Raw genomic sequence first — 15,572 nt, forward strand, 5'->3', positions numbered from 1 at the left:
AAAACAAGGAGTAACGTTGCAAGTGTGGTTGGTCTCGAAACGGTCAACAAAAGCAAGGGGGGACGCGGCAACTATGAGCGGATGCAAGTTTTATGAAAACATGCGGATGCAATGCGATGATGAATGCAACAAACAAATAAATACACACAACGATAACAAAAAAACATGGAAGCCGTCTGGAGCGTCGGTCTCGGTGCGTTACAACACTCCACCACTACAAAAGGATCTCGTCCCGAGATCTAAGGATGGCACCGAAGAGAAATGGAAGAGGAAGAGAAGAGGTAAAACTAATTGCTTCTTTGACAAAAGAGTGAAACCAACGAATCTTGAGAGGTTAAACAAATTTAAAGAAGGAATACAATGAAGATGAACAAAGTTGAAAACACTCCGTTAGAAAAAAGGAACAAGGAACATTACGGGAACCTTGTAGGTTGAAAGACATAAGAAAAGGGTTGCAATGGCCAAGAAGGCATGCAAGCACTCTGGTTGAAATGAGATGTACAAGGAACAATAAAGATCAATTACGACAACACTCCGGTTGGAAATGGAAGGCATAGAATATGAACTTGGCAAAATGAAAGCACTTGGATGAGACTCTAATTAAAAGAGGAATGATAGACATAACACTCTGGTTAAATGGATAAGCACGAAAAGAACACGATCTTCACAATTCGAGATGATGAGCGAAGAGAGCAACATCACATTGCCTCTGGAAGAAGGAATAGAAGATGGATCATTGGAATAAAAGAATGGAGAAGGAAATGCCAATTTCTGCCACAAATGAGCTTGGAAAGCACCTTTCCAAGAAGGTTATAACAGAGTTGTTGGAAAACCAACAACGAAACGAATAAGCTTGTAGTGGGCTTAAGGAAAACTTCTCAAAATTATGAGGTTAAATCCTACCACTAGCGAAAACAATAGATTGGATGATATGAACAAGGAGACGAGAAATTTATTTCACCAAGAGGATAAATGAAGAACTTGGGTCATTTATAAGCACCATAATTAGCAACAAACCTTCGAGAAGGCTTTAAGTGAAATCTATACCAAGATAACATCAACGAAGAAATTGTTGGGTTGAAAAGATATCATGAATGAAGAAAATATGATGGGTTTAAATATCTCATTCTTGATAACTTGTGAATCATGAAACATGAAAAGAAATTGTCAAGAATGACATATCACCATCTAAAAATAAGGTAGAAAGAATTGCACTTCGGAATGCAAGATGAAGAATGCTTGAACTCCTCCAAACAAAACATGTGTTAAGCACCCTGTTTAATTTTGAGTATCGCTTGGCGGGTCATAACTTCGAGAGAAATCTTGAAATAATAATTGAAGAATGAAAGGAATCCTTGACGAACCACCATGTAGAGCCTCCATGAAGAACTCCGGTAAACAAAAGGATGATAGAAAGAAAGAGAAGTTGACAACACAAGGTGAAGCCTTGCAATGATTTAGATGGAGCTTCAGGACGATATAATGAGAAAACTTTGAACTCCGGAAAAGAAAAGATGAAGCATCTCGGACCGAGAATGTGATATGATGAACAAACTCCGAAAAGAAGAGATGAACAACTTAGAACTGGGAAATTGATGCCATTACGAACTCCGGAAGAAGGAATTAAACACTTGGATGAAACAAGAACAAGAATTATGTTATGCGTATCCATCACCCATATAATTGATGACAAGCAACGGATTTGGCATACTACTTATTCTCGTAGAAAGGGTTAAGAGAGATATGGCGTAAACTTGAGAAGGCATTGATGGAACCACCGGTGGAATTTGGAAACAACGAATGAATTGATATGATAACGAAGGAAGTGAAATCTTGAACGAACCACCGTAAGAATTGAAAATGAACGAAGGAAATATAAAGAAACGCCGGGAAGAATTAGAAAATAAACGAAGATACTTGAGAGATTTTTAGATACAAGAGAACAAAGAGATCATGGGCTGACTCGAGGATACTTGAACGATGCACCAGTAAGATTTGGAGAATGATAGTTACACGCTGAGAATGAAGAATTCTGAGATGATGGGCTTCGAATGATCGAGAAAGGAAGCGACTCCTGAATTGCTCCGGATGGGTGAAAAGAATTCTCATAATCGAAAACAATTATGAGAGGACGGCATCAAGCTTGAACTACGCATCTTTGGAAGAACGGGTAAGGATGTAAGAGGAACTCCTCTTCGGTCTTCAAAATCCGAGAATGACGACGAGAAACACCACCATGAATTGTTGAGGCACTCCGGAATTAAGAATAGAAAGGTTGAGCCAACGATGAAAAGAATTTGAAAGATCTTGGAGAAAGACATTTGACTGATGAAAATTCATTCTTACGTCAAACTTCGAAAGAATTTGAGAATTGCTCCGGATAAATTGGAAGAGTCGGGTAAGATCCTGGAAAAAGACCTGTGGGTTAGGGCCCACTCAAGAGAAACACCGTTGAAAAGATTACTTGAAAAGGAGATTGCACTGGTTGAATTAAATGGCTTGAATGAGGTAACACCCTCGAAATAGTTAGAATTGATGCGGAGTGGAAACACGAATTTTCAGAGATATCTTCAACATTCCAGAACAATTGAATAGCAAACGGGGAATGATTAAGAGATACACCGGCATACGAAAACACTTGAAACGAGGAAGGGAATTGAAGCCACCGGAGAAGAAAAGAGAATGAAGAATGATAAACTTGAAGCTCCGTTAGTATCTTCCTGAGAATCACCGGATAAGAACATTGATGGAAAAGAATGGAGAGACTTCCCATCAATAAAAGTATACTTGATTAAGAAATCTGAGTCCTTGAAGAAAAGGGTGGGAGGGTGGGAAAACAAAGGCAACTTGGGTCGGATGAAACGAACACCGTTGAGAAAAAACTGAGGATGATCTTGCGAATGTTAAAATGATCGGATCCACTTGAAGAGAAGCACGCCGATTGGAAAAAATTGAAAAGACAACCTTGATGAACAAGAAGGATTAGCATCCACATAGAAATATGAGAACACCGCTTAGAATAAGGTATGGAATCAACACTTGGCATTGAAGCAACTTGAATACCACAACTCAAAACAAAACAAAGGACTGGCTTGCAAAATAAGCCGGAACAAACATATGATAGAGATTTCGTCCAAAGTTTTCGTGGTGGGGCCCACACGGGCTCGATCGTACAGCACCATCATGTACAAGGCAGTGCACATGACATACGAAGCATCCTCGAGTCGGCATAGCCAAGGACTCTTTAAGACACTACGAGACCACTGTAAAACCAACCGTGGATAGGCGGACCACTAGACGTCGAACCCCAATCTCATATCATGCATCTGTCGGAAAGATATCCTAGGAGCTACTTGAATTCCCACTTATAAACTCCCGAAACTTTCTGGTTATGCAATCAGGTGTTGGGGATACAGGGGACACAATATATCTCACCCAAACTAACAATACCTAGATCCAGTTGTATCCATCCGTCAAGACATAACCAAGAAAACTTCGGAAATCATTTACCTCAACCTTCGAAAAGCATCCGTTATACGAGTTATGGCAATACTCCCGAACTCCCGCCCCAGTACTGGGTGGCGTTGAGGTGATCTCACCAACAACTGCATAAAAGAGATTTTCGATGTCGGCGAAACTCAGGTATTCTAGAACTGCAACGATAAAATTGTGATGACAACACCTCGGAGCTCAACTCCCCGGGACACTGCCACAACCCCTAAATGTCAGGAGGCACCAAGAACAATGTTCTCGTCACAAAACCATCGGAACGATTCCAAGATACCCGCATGATCCTAAATTTTTTTTTTGTGAAATTTGAGGAGAGAAGAGTCAAAACTTCTATGTCAGGAGACCTCACCAGAGCAACGAAGGGACTGAGGAGTAAAAAGAATCCCACTCTCCGATATATATAATCCTAAGACTCAAAACATTTTTTGTTCTAGACTCAACAACGCTAGCGATTCGATCAAGCAGGGGCTCCTAAGTCAGGGATGGCTCTGATTACCAACTTGTAACGCCCACGATGCGGCTATATCTCCCACGTGTCGAGGCACAACTTAGAGGCATAACCGCATTGTAGGTATTGTCGCAAGAAGGGTCATCTTCACACAATCCCATGTAATGAACAAGAATGGGATAAAGAGGGTTGGCTTACAATCGCCACTTCACACAATACATAAATTAATTCATACATCATCCAAAATCCACACATAGACCGACTACGGTCAAATCCAAATGAAAAGAAGATAACCCCAAATGCTAGATCCCCGATCGTCCCAACTGGGCTCCACTACTGATCATCCGAAAAAGAAACATAGTAACGACCACGTTCCTCGTCGAACTCCCACTTGAGCTCGGTTGCGTCATCTGCACTGGTATCGTCGGCACCTACAACTGTTTTGGTAGAATCTGTGAGTCACGAGGACTCAGCAATCTCACACCCGCGAGATCAAGACTATTTAAGCTTATAGGAAAGGATGGGGTAATGAGGTGGAGCTGCAGCAAGCACTAAGCATATATGGTGGCTAACATACGCAAATAAGAGCGAGAAGAGGAGCAACGCAACGATCGCGAAACTAGAAGTGATCAAGAAGTGATACTGAAACTGCTTACGTTCATACATAACCCAAACCGTGTTCACTTCCCGTCTCCGCCGAAAAGAGACCATCACGGCTACGCACACGGTTGATGTATTTTAATTAAGTCAAGTGTCAAGTTCTCTACAACCGGACATTAACAAATTCCCATCTGCCACATAACCGCGGGCACGGCTTTCGAAAGATAATACCCTGCAGGGGTGTCCCAACTTAGCCCATTATAAGCTCTCACGGTCAACGAAGGATATTCCTTCTCCCGGGAAGACCCGATCAGACATTTCGACAATGGTAAAACAAGACCAGCAAAGCCGCCTGATGTGCCGACAAATCCCGATAGGAGCTGCACATATCTCGTTCTCAGGGCAACACCGGATGAGAGTAGCTACGAGTAAAACCTACCCTCAAGTTTCCCCAAGGTGGCCCCGCAGAAAGCTCGGTTCGGACCAACACTGGAAGGAGCACTGGCCCGGGGGGTCTAAAATAAAGATGACCCTCGGGCTCGCGAAAACCCAAGGGAAAAGTATAGGTGGTAGGTGGTCAAATGGTAAAACCAAGGTTGGGCCTTGCTGGAGGAGTCTTATTCAAGGCGAACTGTCAAGGGGGTCCCATAAATCACCCAACCGCGTAAGGAACGCAAAATCAAGGAATATAACACCGGTATGACGGAAACTAGGGCGGCAAGAGTGGAACAAAACTCCAGGCATAAGGCCGAGCCTTCCACCCTTACCAAGTATATAGATGCATTAATTAAATAAGAGATATTGTGATATCCCAAAATATCCATGTTCCAACATGGAACCAACTCCATCTTCACCTGCAACTAGCAACGCTATAAGAAGGGCTGAGCACAGCGGTAACTTAGCCAAACAACGGTTTGCTAGGAAAGGGTGGTTAGTGGCTTGACATGGCAACATGGGAGGCATGATATAGCAAGTGGTAGGTAGCGCAGCATAGCAATAGAATGAACAACTAGCAAGCAAAGATAGAAGTGATTTCGAGGGTATGGTCATCTTGCCTGAGATCCCGCAAGGAAGAAGAACGAGTCCATGAAGAAGAAAAACGGAAGAAGTCGAACAAATCCTCACAAAAGCGACATTATCGGAACTAACCCGAAGAAGCAACACCGAAAAGAAGCAAACAACATGATAAACAACCATCACATAAACATGGCATGATGCACAATCAAGTATGATGCATGCCCGGTTTAAAGAGGCATGGCATGGCAAAGTGCACAAACAAAACTACAAGTTAAGTGGAGCTCAATATGCAACGAGTTGCATATTGATGAAACACCACATCAATTGTTTAGTTCTCTCGGTTATGTACCCAACAATATTAAATGTTTATTAACATGGCAAGAGGTGAAGCATAAGTAAACTAACTATTTAGGCAAGTTTAAATGAGGCCGGAACAACAAATAACAATTCCAGAAAATCCTCATATGCATATTTTGGAATTGGTACTGTTCTGTCCTAAAGCATATTTTAGAGTTATTAAACATGAAAAGTAATGCTTCCATGTTAATCTATGCATTTTCCCACCCCATTTACATATAAAGTTTATTAAATTCCGAGTTACGGTTAATTAGTTATGAAATAAATCATTTTAACATGGCATTTATGGAAATTAAATGCAAGCAGCATTTTAAACATTTTAAACAAGGATGCAAGCAGTATATTATGAAACTAGATGAAATTCTAAGAATTTTACATATATAATTCATTTGAATCCGATGCACGGTTGTGGAGTTATTAAATGCATGATCATGAGGGTTTTTCTGCAAAACAGTAAACTCTGGATAATAGCTAAAATCGCAGGCAGGAAAAAAACACTATACGGGCCGAAACTGAGATATGGCCCAGGACGATGGGGAGCTGCTCACATCGGGCCTCGAGGCCGGTCGGTGGATCTGGCCCAAGGGGCGGTTTGGAGGCAGACCGAGCGAGTGCACGGTCAACGGGAGGCGAGCGGCGCTCGATCTCCAGGTGCGCGGGACGAGCAGAGCTCCTGCTCAATGAAGAGGAAGCAGAGGCCGCGGCGTGGACTTGGCGGCAGGGACGTTGCGGGGACGATGGCGGCTTGGCGTTCGATCCGGAGCAGGGGAGACAAGGGGCGACGCAACTGGAACGGGCGAGGCACGGGGTCAACGCTGGGTTTGTCCCGCTCGATGCAGGTGGCACTGCGATGCAGGGGACTTGGCGCTGCAGCGCAGAAGCTTGACAAGCAGAGGCGAGCAGCGCTGGCGAGGCGGCAGTGGCTCGGGGAACTTGACGGGGCGGTGGAGCCGCAGGTGAGGTCCGAGACGAGGAAGGCGCCAGATCCGGGGCGGAGGGACTCATTCCCGGCGGCGACGGAGCTTCGGGCAACCATGGTGGCTCCTGGAACACAAAGGGAGAGGCATGAGAACCGAGGGAGTGAACCAGAGAGAGGAGGGAAGGAGGAGAAGAAGAGGGGAAGGGGCGACGGGTTCCTGGAGGAGCTCGAGCATGACGGCGGCGCTCGGGGAGTCGGGTTCGCCGGCGGCGACGGCGCCATGGAGAGAGGAGCAAACGGGAGAAGCTCGCTCTCGGTCGGGGCAGCAGGGGTCTCTTGGTGGCTCCGACCGAAGGAGCTCGGGCTCGGGCGCTGGTTGGATGGCTGCGGGTGCGGGTTGGAGGAAGGTAGATAGGCTGATTGGGGATGGATCCCGAGGAGAATTTGGTGGAGTGGCAGCGGCGGCGACGGGTGGATGGGACAAGGTCCCTAGGTTTTAGGGTTAGTCTTTATATAAGAAGTGAATTTTGGATAGGGGTATTTGGTCCCTCCGATCTTAATCGGATGGCCTGAAAAATATAGGGTAGGAGAGTCCAACGAGAAACCGATGATGATTTAGGGATGTTAGGGGATGATCCGGACCCATCGGTAACAACAACCCGGGTCGGGTTCGGGAAAATTTTCGGACGCGCGCGAGGGGTGGTCTGAGAGGGGTCGACAAAGACAAAGTGTCTGACAAAAGGCCCCGAAGAAGACAAGAGAGAAAACGAGGAGCAACGTTGCAAGTGTGGTTGGTCTCGAAACGGTCAACGAAAGCAAGGGGGGACGCGGCAACTATGAGCGGATGCAAGTTTTATGAAAACATGCGGATGCAATGCGATGATGAATGCAACAAACAAATAAATACACACAACGATAACGAAAAAAACATGGAAGCCGTCTGGAGCGTCAGTCTCGGGGCGTTACATATAGATAGTAGCCCCTGAGACTCGGATTGCCTTCCCAAGGGAGGCGATCGGAGGATCAAAAAGATATGCTCAGGTAACAATCTGGTGTGATTGGAACACAGGCCGTTTCCCCCCTGGCGACTGTCCGGACTACGGAGGTAGCCGAGCTGCAGCGGAAGCTTGATGTGGCAGCGGATGACATTGCGTTAATCAATATGCGTCTTGATGAGTCGCAAGGTATGTATTCGGAGCAGCCTGTACACATACATATTTGTAATATAAGCATGACACTGAAATTTGCATACTGGGATATGCATGGGTGCAGATGGTGCCGCCGCCATTGAGATTCTTCGGGCGGAGCAGGCCCGGGCCAAGGAGCTGGCCCGGTTTAGTAATGTGGCTGCCGAAAAGGCATCGGCTGAATTAAAGCCCGAACAAGCTGCTCGGCGCCAAGACGAGGAGAAAATATCCATGATGGCGCTCGAACTAAAAAATGCTACTAGCCGATGTGAATTCCTTGAGAAGGAGAATGAAGCCAAAACAGCTGAACTTGACCAGGCCTTACGAGAGGCGAGAGACGCGCGGTCTGAATCCAGAGCAGCCCGTGAGGAGATCTGGCAAGCTGCCGAGATTGCGGCCGGTAAGCCCTTTTTGCTACAGACTAAGTTCGGCGATCCGAACTATGCTTAGCTTAACCAAGTGTCGAGTTCTCCGGACGATTTTTTAGACTTGCCGAAGAGTTCTTCCGATGCGGCGCAGTTTTACCGAGCGCAAGAGGGGTATGCAACGGAGAAGCTTTTCTGGTCACAATTTTGTGCGTCAAAGCGCCCTTTGTTGTTGAATGAACAGATGTCCCAATGGGCCGAGCTTCATAGGATATCCGGCGCTGCCATCAAGAACGTCATAATCCGGCTGTGGCCGACTGAGCCTATTCTGAATAGCTACTTCGGCTTGGTGCAGCGGCTTATTGATGCGGTGCCACGTATCGACGCTGTGAGGCGGTCGGCGTGCATTGAGGGTGCACGGATGGCCTTTGCCCGTGTCAAGACATACTGGGGGAAGATGAAGGCCATCGATGTTGAAGCGAAGAGTCCGCCCAAGGGCAAGGACCATCACGCACCAGAGCATTATTGTGAAGACGTCTTAGAGGCTGCCCACTTGATAGAGGGTCAATGCTCGAAAGACATAGTATTCAAGTGAGGTGTAAGGGAATTGTAAAAGACAATTTTATATTTAATCTATTTTTGTATTTGCTTGAAAGCTTTTTGTTCCTCCTGTGCGGCCGTTTTTATATAACCTGAAAGTTTTCCAGTCATCGGCTTCAGCCCCCTCGTAGGAAGTACGGGGGTGTTCGGAAAAGCATTTGATCACTCTTGACCCAACGTCTTGGACCATGAAGGAGGTGACAATGCGGCGAACCAGGCAATCAGACTATAGGGCGTTAACACTTTCACTTAGCCATAGGAGTTTTATGGTGGGTCTACGATATAGCCCCTGGTATGTACGCGGCTTATTTTTAATACGATGCGCTGTACAGATGATCTGAAAAAGATCCTATGTATAACACGAAGAGAATCGCTAAACATTCCGATAAGTCGTCGAGTGGTTGACCAGCTCTTGCCGCATCATGACAGTCAGTTTTCGGTTTTCTCTACTGAGGTGCTTGACCAGATGAACCGGAAGCACAATCGCAGTAGTTCTCCCTTTACTACCCTAGCCGATAGAGCGGAACGTAGGGTAGCAAGCACAGGAGCCGGGCAACCCAACTATTGACCAAAGACATGATTCAGAGCTAATGCATATAAGGCCAAACTCGGGACGCCGAAGTATGCTATAAAGCTGTTCGGACTTGCCGGCAACTCATTTGTTCCCATGCCGAGCCCCTGGCGAGTTATGCCGAGGTGTGTGTGTAAAACAACCACAGGAGCAAAAATTCGGGTCGATTAGGAAAAAGTCAACATTGGACACTGGTTACGTGTACTGGGAGCTGAGTGATATGCCAATAATTATATAGATAACAAAGCCGCAACCCTGGCTATTTGACATGCCAGGGGTCGAAGGCGGAGGAAAAAGGCACCTTACAGGCTCGGAATAGAGAGCTCAGTCTGCAAAAAGTTATTTTGTACCTCCAGTCGCACGTCTGCGCCGCCTGTCCTCGATTAAGGGATTCCTTGACAGTAATAACCCTTGGATGATTGTACGAACCCGAACTCTGGTAGAGTCCTCGGGGTGACCGGCCCTTGAGCTACCTGTGGAGGGGATAACAAAAAGGAAAAAAGGGCAGTTAGAAAAGTAGGAGGGTTTGCAGGCACACCCGCATTGTGCTTCCACCGGTGCCCAGGGTATTTCAAGTGCATAATTATGTATGCGCGGTACCCACTTAGAAGGCATATTAGGCGAACGGCAGAAGCCGAATTGCTAATCCAATATGGACATTGATCGGTCATGTTGAATGGAGATCGGCGGTGTGATGGCCGCCGTGGTATGCGGCGTGATAAGGCCGCTGTGTAGTTCGGCTGAGGTAGCCGTAGTATGATCTCCTTTACGGAGGGAGTGTTCCGTCCGTTCACCTCTAGGGGTGTGTGTCACGTATACCATGTTTACTGTTTTTTGCTTCGGGGGAAATTGCTTTTGACCCCCGGTATTTGGTTGGTGGATCTCTTCGTCATCCGTATCGCCGGGAGGCCTCTTCCCCTTGTGTTCGGCGTTGAGCTTGCCAGCCTGCTTGAAGACCCAACAACTTCTGTTGGTATGATTAGCTGGTTTATTGGGGTGGCCGTGAATCTGGCAGGGTCGATCCAATATCCTGTCTAGATTGGATGGTCCGTCTCTATTCGCCTTGAATGGCTTTTTCCGTTGACCGGATTTGGGACTGCTGAATCCGGCGTTGACCGCTGTGTCGCGTGATCTTTCATTATCATTGCGACTTTTGTGTTTGTTGCGTCGTGGCTTGCCATTGTCGTCTCGGATTTCAGAAGTGCCCGCTTCGCAGGCGTTGTTGCTTCTACGGGCGAGCCAGCTGTCTTCTACCACGCAAAAGCGGGTCAGAGCGGTAAGGGCTGTCATGGATTTAGGTCTTTCTTGGCCGAGGTGGTGTTGGAGTAAATGGCCACGGGTAGCCTAACCGACTCCCCCTGGCTCTTCAAAAATTATCAAGTCGATCGAGCCTTCAAGCATCCAAAGCACAGGGCCGCCTTCCCCTGGCCGGCTATCTCCCGAGCCGACTCCTGGAAGGCGACCCGGCCTCAAAAACCTTCCCGAAGAGAACCACAAGATGGCCGACTCCAGGAAGCCGCCCCTAAGAGGACCGACTCCCAGAAGCCGGCCACGAAGGAGACCGACTCCCAGAAGCTGGCCAAGACTGCACCCTCAAGGGCTGCACCCACATAACGGTGATGAGACGGGATGTGGCTACAATACAACCTGCCACCCCCAAATCCCAGAGCACGCGTGGCCACAGAGCGCCGTACGGGTCGGCCATCCCCCGTCCGGCGCGGCACTGTTGCCATGTTGACCATGACACCACCCACGACAGGCGCCAGTACGGCCCGCGGGCGGCGGGCCCCTTCAGCCAGAGAGATGCTCAAAGGCGGCCAAGCCACCCCCAGTCGGCCTGGGGCATAGCCGGCTCCCAATAGCCGGCAACCCCCCACCCTCGAAGTATGTGCATCATTAAGGAGACAAGACGAGGTAAGGCTACAGTGAGAGCCCGCAAGGCGGCGGCACTGTGGCCATGCTTACCTCAACAAAGCCCTCGTCATCAGAGGCGGGGCTACAGTAACCAGCCACCTACAAGACCCCCAGGCGGTGGCGCCGGCCAATCGGCCAAGAGGCCGACAGCCAGCGGGACCCACCAGTCGGCCGGCCCGAGCGGTCGGCGGAGAAGCCGGCGAATACAGACACTGACGGCTAGGACCCGCGTCCAGCCGGATTACCATTGTACCCCTGGGGGGTAGGCCTATATAAACCCCCAGGGCACCCATGCAAAGCGTTGATCTCTTAGAGTTTTAGACACCACCTAGAGAGAAAAGGAGAGCTAGCCTTGCCCTTCTTCTTCCTCTAGCCAAACAGCTCAAGGAGCCTCTTGTAGCTACTTGTGTTGGTCTAGTGATCATGCGGAGACCCCACAGAGCAGGACTAGGGGTGTTATCTCCACGGAGAGCCCCGAACCTAGGTAAGATTCGTCGGCGTGCATGTCTTTGCCTCATCCCGTTTCCAGTCACCGGCGATGTCTTACTGGCTCCCACAATGATAAGCCACCCGTTGGCATATGTCGCACCTACCACCCGACATTTGGCACCCACCGTGGGGCCAGGTGCACCGTCGTCCGGAGACCTATTCTGGACGGGAACCCTTTTCCTCCGACGCGAGCGTAGCCAGCCTGCCACGCCCGACGCCTGCGCGGCAAGCTGCCTCGCCGATCTTCTTGGCGAGGCTCGCATCTCCGACGAGCCTGCGTCCGACGCGGGCACAGACTGCCCCGAGAGCCGCCTCGTCAGCCTCCTCGACCAGCTCCATGTCTCCAGCGAGCTTGCTGCGGACTTGGAGTCGGTCGGCTCCACCGACCTGATGCTGGTCGACTCCGACATGGCATCGCTTGACGCCTTCCCCACCAACGTAGTGATCATCGACGACCCTCTCCCTCGAGCCGACAATGGCAGCAGCGCTGTCACTGAGGTGCTGGTCATCAGCCACGGCGCCGTCTCAGGCGAGAACGCCCACGACGCCCTACAAGCGGCGCTGCACGACTTATCCGTCCCCATCCGCCGACGCCGACGCCAAGACTCCGGAGGCACGCTGCCTCGCCCTCGTCACGGAAGGCCAGAAGATAGCATCCATGAGACGCCTCACTGAGGCTCACCAGCGCGAAGTTGACCGTGCCGCCTTCGGTACGCCGCCTCCTGGCGCGCCGAGCCGAGCCGGCTTCGTCAAGAAGCGCAGCGCAGCCATCGCCAGCATGCTGGGAGCAGACCGCCCAATCTACGCCACGCCGCTCGAGAACCTGCGTTCCGCTCAGGCGGCCGCAGACAAGCTGAATGGGCTGGGGGCTGACGAGCTCCCCTACGTGACTAGACGCATCCAGCAGCTGATCGATGCTGCCGCAGGGAAGCTTGAAGCCAGCGCCCGCGCTGAAAGTCCTCACCCACGCCGAGAGCACGGCGCGACATCTGGATGCCAACTCCAGACGGCGCCCGCGCAAGAAAAGACAAGGAGCCGGCTACTAGCCGCAGCCGGACTCGGCTCACCATCGAGCACGACGCAGAAGGCCGCCCCCGAGCTGTGGAACGACGAGGCGATCCGCCTCCTCCCCCGCCTCGTGGGGAGAGATATCCCACCCCGCCGCCTGTCACGCATCCAACTCTCGGCGGCCGACTAGGCCACCGCGAAGGAGTCGGCGAGAATCACGCCCGCCACCGGATCGACCACCTAGCGCGATCCCTGGCGTTAGAAGCAGAAGATGATGTCGGCCCACCTTGCTTTGGCCCCCGCATCCGCGATGAGCCCTTCCCCAAAGGGTTCTCACTCCCAAGAGACACATCAAAATACAACGGCTCCGTGAAGCCGAAAGACTGGTTAATCGACTACTCCACCGCAGTCCGCATAGCAAACGGCAACCGGCGCGTTGTCGTGAAGTACGTCCCGCTCATGCTTCAAGGCACGGTACGCACTTGGCTGAACAGCCTCAAGCCCTACAGCATCAACAACTGGCTAGACTTCACGGAAGTCTTCGTCCGCAACTTCACCAGCACGTACAAGCGGCCTCCCAAGCCCCGCCACCTCTCCTTGTGCGTCCAAGGGACCGGCGAATCGACCCGCGACTACCTCACGCGTTGGGCCGAGCTCCGCAACTCTTGCGAGGGGGTGCACGAGGTTCAAGCCATAGAGTACTTCACCGCCGGGTGCCGAGAGGGCACCCTCCTCAAGCACCGACTCCTCAGCGACGAGCCGACTACCCTCGACGATCTGCTGATCATAGCAGACAAGTACGCCACCTCTGACTCCTCGATGAAGACCGAGCTTCGAGTGGATGCCTCTAGGAAGGTGCTCACTCGGGCTCCCAAGACGTCGGCTGGCGACTCCACCCAACGCCCTTACCAGAACGACAACAAGCGCAAGGCCCCCATGCCGCCTTCCACCAGTCGGCAAGTAGCCACAGTCGAAGACGAACAGCCCGAAGAGCGGCCCGCTCCCAAGAAGCAGAAGGGCGGCAGGCCGGCTTGGCAGCCGGCTTTCTCCTACGAGCAAACCCTTGATGCTGCCTTCAAGTTTCACAGCGGCGCGAACCGTCCAACCACACGACACGGAAGTGCCATTGGCTCACACGAATCTCCAAAGGCGAGGGGCTGGTGCCGCCTCCACCTGCTGGCCCGCCGCCTCCGGCCCCTTAGCAGCCGGCTGTTCGACCGGCAGTCGGAGCCATTCAAGATGAGTTCCCAGATGAGCACGCCGCCTACGTCGTCTTCACAAGCCAAATTGAAGACAGGCGCAGTCGGCGCCGTCAGCACCAAGAAGTCAACGCGGTCGCCTCCAACAACTCCGAGTTTATGCATTGGTCTGAGAAGCCTATCAGCTGGAGCCGGGCCGATCACCCGGAGGTGATGCCGTCTCCCGGCTCGTATGCATTGGTGTTGGACGCCACCCTCGCGACAGAAAGGCGAGCTGCCCGTTTCTCTCGTGTACTGATTGACGGTGGAAGCAGCATCAATATACTGTGCCGTGACACCATGGAGAAGCTGAACCTCAAGACGAGGCAACTCATGCCAAGCCGGACTGTGTTCCATGGCATCGTACCCGGCCTGTCCTGTTCCCCAATCGGCAAGATCAAGATGGATGTTCTCTTCGGAGACAAGGATCACTTCCGCCGAGAAGCGATCTGGTTTGAAGTGGTGGATCTAGAGAGCCCTTACCATGCATTGCTTGGCCGACCTGCCCTGGCCAAGTTCATGGCTATGCCCCACTACGCCTACCTCAAGATGAAGATGCCGAGTTCGAAGGGGATCATCACCATAGCCGGAGACTACAAGAAATCCTCTGAGTGTGCTGCAGCCAGCAGCCGCTTTGTAACACCCCGCATGTAACTTTCCTTACTTGTAACTCCGACTCTTGCCATTTTCGGCCTTGTTTTATGATATTCCCTCCGTGGTCGGGTTTTGTTTTTCGTTTTGTATTTTTTTCATGTCATGCATATCATATCATGTCATCATGTGCATTGCATTTGCATACGTGTTCGTCTCGTGCATCCGAGCATTTTCCCCGTTGTCCGTTTTGCAATCCGGCGCTCCCATCTCCTCCGGTGCACCCCTTTTATTTTATTTCGTGTGCGGGTGTCAAACGTTCTCGGAATGGACCGAGGCTTGTCAAGTGGCCTTAGTATACCACCCGGAGACCACCGGTCAAGTTTCGTTCCATTTGGAGGTCGTTTGGTACTCCAACGGTTAACCAGGCATCCGCAAAGGCCAATTGTGTGTTGCAGCAAAAACCCCTTAAAAAACAGCACAAAACCCACCAAACTCTCTTCCATGCTGTAGGCCGTTCGATCACGATCGTGTGGGCGAAAACCGCACCTCATTTGGACTCTCCTACCTCCCTCTACCTATATATTTGCATCTCTCCCGTATAACAACGCAGACGAAACCCTAGAAAATTTCCTCTCCGCGGCCGGACGCGTCCACTCCGCGCCGGACGTAAACCCGCCCCCGCTCTCGCCCACTCACAGGCCGCCACGTCAGCAGCCCGCCGTCGCCGCCGTCGAAGCCCGCCGGGGCCAGCGCGG

The sequence above is a fragment of the Triticum aestivum genome, chromosome 2D (genome assembly GCF_018294505.1).
Source record: "Triticum aestivum cultivar Chinese Spring chromosome 2D, IWGSC CS RefSeq v2.1, whole genome shotgun sequence".
In the NCBI taxonomy this organism is placed as follows: domain Eukaryota; kingdom Viridiplantae; phylum Streptophyta; class Magnoliopsida; order Poales; family Poaceae; genus Triticum; species Triticum aestivum.